The sequence below is a fragment of the Triticum aestivum genome, chromosome 3B (genome assembly GCF_018294505.1).
Source record: "Triticum aestivum cultivar Chinese Spring chromosome 3B, IWGSC CS RefSeq v2.1, whole genome shotgun sequence".
Taxonomy (NCBI): Eukaryota; Viridiplantae; Streptophyta; class Magnoliopsida; order Poales; family Poaceae; genus Triticum; species Triticum aestivum.
This window is the reverse complement of record NC_057801.1, coordinates 158,491,749-158,496,642: the sequence shown is the minus strand read 5'-3', so window position 1 is coordinate 158,496,642 and position 4,894 is coordinate 158,491,749.

Sequence of the window (4,894 nt, the reverse complement as noted above, 5' to 3'; positions counted from 1 at the left end):
AGAAGTACTACCGTGAGACCATGGGTGAGAGAAAGGAAAGACGAAGGTTAACTGAAGAAAACATCGACAAGAAGGTTGAGATTGCGGTTGAGAAGAAATCATCTAAGACAGTCGCAACAGTGGTAGTTGCCGCAAAACAGGTGGTTGCAGATATGTCTACTGTCTTGGTTCCGGCCATTTTCAATTGGAGCAGGCAAAATTCAGAAAAAAATGCAACAAACTTTCCTCTTGCTGACTTCTTCGGGAGCAGCTCGACTAGCATTGCACCAACACCTGCAGCTGCACCTACTCCCGCACCGGCTCCTGCACCTGCTCCGGCACTGGACGTGGTCGACGGTGCTTCATCTTTGGCTGAGCTCGATGCCCTCACGGTATCTGTCACACCAGCCCTCTTCAATAAATGTATAATCTCCCGTTTTCGTTGTCTTTCGGATGTCTCACGTCGTAGACTTTTCTTTGCAGGCCAACGAAACCCCGTGCACCATATTGTACACCATCGGCGACCAGAAGGTGAACGTGGGGAAGGCGATGATAATGGAGCCGAAGGAACCATTGTTCCATAGCCGGCCGATCCCCCGAGATGTCTTCAAGGTTTCCATGGCCAGTGTCAAACTAGGCCACGAGAATTTGGCTCCTCTGGCACTAGGGGGGATGACGACGAGACCCCACGGCGGCTTGGTGATTGCAATGGGTGGGTCCTGTTGTGGCCAAAGGGTCTGCTTCGTCTGGAGGCGGCCGGGAGCACACCCATGAGCACGCAGTTAGGTTGGAACATCAACACCCCACCTACCCAATTAGCATCAGCTGTCGTGCTGGGTGATAGCGGACAAGGTGAGGAAGAGGCTCCATTAGTCGCTGGTGACTTCGCCATAGATGAGGATGAGGATGATGATGACACTCAACAGTATGTCAATACTGGCGCCTACTCTGGAGTCTGAACGTATTATGGACGACCTTCCGGTAGCAAAGAAGTCTAGAAAGAGACCGAGGAAAGGCAACAGAGATGCTTCTATGATCTAGCCGCCTCAACAGCCTCGGGTTCAAGACCATATAGATATCCCCGGTGCGGCAAAATGGCATACCCCCGGTGAACCAATCCTACCTAAAGCAGCGATAGGGGCCAAATTCGGCGATGTAAGGAGACTTCATGACGATGTGCTGCGGATAGAGAAAGGCCTCATCGCCTTGAAAAATCCAGGATACCCACTCTACGTGGTTAACATGCCGTGGCAATTGTCGTACATCGACACATTCCACGTGGAGAAGTTCTTCCTTCGATTCGATTACATCTTAGACATGCTTCACTTGAAGAAGCTGGATTTTACGTTTGTCCGCCTTTATGCCTTGCACATGAATTGCCTCATCGGGGTTGAGCAGATACCTTATATCTGTGTCGCTGACCCGTATTTCATGCACGATGGCTTCTTGGCAGTCTGTGCAAAGCACTGTGAATACGCGAGGGACTACCTCGTCAATTTCATGCTCGCCAATAAGGACAAGGAGGCGATTCTCGTGCCTTATCATCCCCTGTAAGTCATCCATGCAGATATCCTTCCTTCGATTTCAATCATTCATTTGCACGGCAGAGGCTAATTAATTTGAGGTGTACTTATTTTGTGTAGCGGCGGGCGCGCCATCCTCATCATCCTCTACCCCCGATACTCCCATGCTCTTTACTTGGATTCATCGAAGAACATTAACAAAAAGGATTACACCCACATCAAGTCTGTTCTCGACAGTTGTCGTGGAAATATCACGTCAGATGTCCTCATGAAAGGACTTAGTCGTGGAGCCATCGCGACGGGTTAGCTTGAAGGGGTTAAACCGGACAAAGGACACGAGAGTTTATACTAGTTCGGCCCCTTACGATGAAGGTAAAAGCCTACGTCTAGTTGTGATGGAATTGATTGGGTTTCGATCACCAGGGAGCGAAATTCGCTTTGCATGAGTCTCGAGTTGTTGTTTCTTGTCCCTGAACCACCGCCGGGTCGTCCCTTTATATACACAGGTTGACGCCCGGCCGGTGTACGGAGTCCCGAGGCCGGCTTATACAAGTGTCCGGCTCGGTCTCCCCTTTCCTAACTTACAATACAAGTTATACAGTTATGGCGGTTTACAACTATGGGCCCTAACCCGCCTTTGGGATCTGGGCCTCTAAGCTTCCTTAGTAAAGCACCGTCTTCCGGGTCTTCATGGGCTTCAATGTAGTTGAGGGTGAACCGGCCCCTCCTGGGCGGTTTACACTCAGTAGTTATATCCCCAACATTAGGGCCCAGGTTGATTTGAACCAGTTCATGTCAATCTCCAATACTTAGAAAAAATTCCGTGGACATCTTCTTATGTTCCTCGTAAACCGCCATGATGTCTTCTCTTATAAACTTTGTTAAACCGCCATGACGTCATCTTCTGAATATTGTAGTGAATCATCATGATGTCAGCTCTGTATAAAAAGGTTTCCTTCATTTAATTATTTCCTGAAAATCAAGGCGATAGCTGCGCCCCTTGCCGCTTCAGGCTCCTCGATTCTCGCGCCTGTCGCTTATCTTCTTGCCCCTTTATAAATAAGACCGGGGGGTACTTCCATTTTCTCCCCTTGCCTCTTCGCCTCGTCTTCCTCCTCGCGACCCGAAGAGCTCAAGCACCGCCACCGCCATCAACCTTCAACTCTGCACCGACTAGGCCCCTGCATCACCCTGTTCGTACCAGAGATCCTGAGATACTCCTCCGCCGCTATGTGGCCCTGGTAAGTATTCCTTTCCTTAACCCTAGATCCATTAGGGCTTCGTGTTCATCTGTGTTCGTCGACGTTCATCAGTGCTTCTCCACTTTTCCTCTTAGCCTCTTACTACACCTTAGCTAGATCTGATAGTTTCTTTCTGCGGTAGATCCAGAGCTTTAGTCTGCCGTTGTATAGCATCTTGCTGTTCCTGGATAAATCCCCTCTAGACCTTCTCTGTTCTGCCTAACGCCATTGCAGGACTCAGAAAAATTTCTTTACTGAACCACGGTAGATCCAAAATTATATCATCATTTTGTGAAATTTGTTTCTGCAACACTTAGCGAATTTCAGCTCCGCTGCTTCCCCGTAGGCGGTTTAACTTGTCAAAAATCACAATCCGCCTGGTACCATTAGCCCTCACTTAAACCGCCATCTTGACTTGAATAGGAATAGCCGGTTTAACATGTGCATATACCTTGATTAAATTCCCCGGTTTAACACCGGCTTGTGCACATCAACTTTGAATCATAAACCGGCCTTTGCACTTCTTTTTCAATTTGCCTTCCAAAATGACCAAGCAATTCGCCGCTTGCAACTGGATTCCTTCCCGGATCACAGAAACGCAGCTCAATGGGTATGTTTTAACTGTCGCTTTAGCCAAGAAAGATGTCCTTCATTGACGAGTTCCTGGCCCTGAGTGCCCTCCAGTGCCTCAAGATGGAGAAGTGATTGTATTCATGCAGCATCTAGACCGGGGTTTTAGCCCTCCCGGTTCAAAAAATTTCTGGGATGTGCTTGCTAGTTTTCAACTCCATCCTCAAGACATTGGACCAAATTCTGTGTCCAATATATGCAACTTTCAAGTGTTCTGCGAAGTTTACCTTCAAGAAGAACCAACTGTGGAGCTCTTTCAAGACTTTTTCCACTTAAACCGCCGCACCGGATTTTCTGACGGCCCCAACACTGAACTTGACGGCGTGTTAATTCAGAAGAGGAAGGAAGTTGATTTCCCTCATGACAAACATCACAGCCATCGAAAGGACTAGAATCAAACATGGTTCTACTGTCAAAACATCGCGCCTGCTGATGAAAACCCTCTGCCGGGTTACCGTGCTCACCGGCTCAGCAATGGCCATCCACTGCCACCACGGCTCACAGCCAAAGAACGACAAGCTTATGCACCTCAACTTGCTAAGCTCCGGGCCTTTCTAGCAAATGGCTTAACCGGCATTGGCCTTGTTCGACGGTGGGTTTCATTGGGTATTCTTCCCTTAAGCTGCCGCTCCAGTTTGATGCATGAGTATACCGGAAACGTCAAAGATCCTCAACGGTTTCATGAGATAGAAATGACTGGTGAGTAAGTCGTTGAGGCCGTGAAGAAGATGCTAGATGAACCGATCGCTCAATGCAGCAAGACCGGATTGGCTCCTTTTTACACCTCCAACAAACCGCCAGCAGTAAGAAGTTTACCTTTTCTACCTTTATTGATCCGTCTCCACTTTAACATTGTTCTGATAACCCTTTGTTTGTTTTTACAAACCAAAGATTCTTTCTGGAAGAGGAAAGCTTCAGACAAACTGGTGAGGGCTCCTCGTGCAAAAAGCAAAGTCACGAAGAAAACAGCTAAGAAGAAAACCGCCGAATCCTCTGATCCGCCAGAAGACGTTGATGAATCGGATCAAGAGGTAGAACTTGACTCCCTTGGTTCCTTTTTCATACACCTTATTGACAATGACTATCCCCAGGATGATGCGGAGGCAAGTCGTGTGGACCATATAGAGGTAATCTCTCTTTACTCGGATTCAGATCTTGTGCCGGTTCAAAGATTTCGCCATGCAGTTCGGAAAGTACAATACTCTCACCCTCTTGCTCATTTGGATCCGCAATTTTCTTTGAAGACACAGCAAACCGAAGGTTGTCACACAACCCGGCACGGTGGCCAGCAAGTCACTTCTTCTGGTTTACCGGGATACACCAACCCAGAAGCGCCGTCCAGAGGTTTCTTGTTCTCCCAAAAAATCTTATCCCTTGAAGGGTTGCTTCCGATACCCACTTAATCCATCTGATTCAAATTACCAGGTATCTTCCAATTCTTCATCTGGCGGTTCATCAACCACTCAAATGCCTCCCATCAAGACCGTCCCTGGGTAAGTATACTGGCTTTAACTTTGTTTT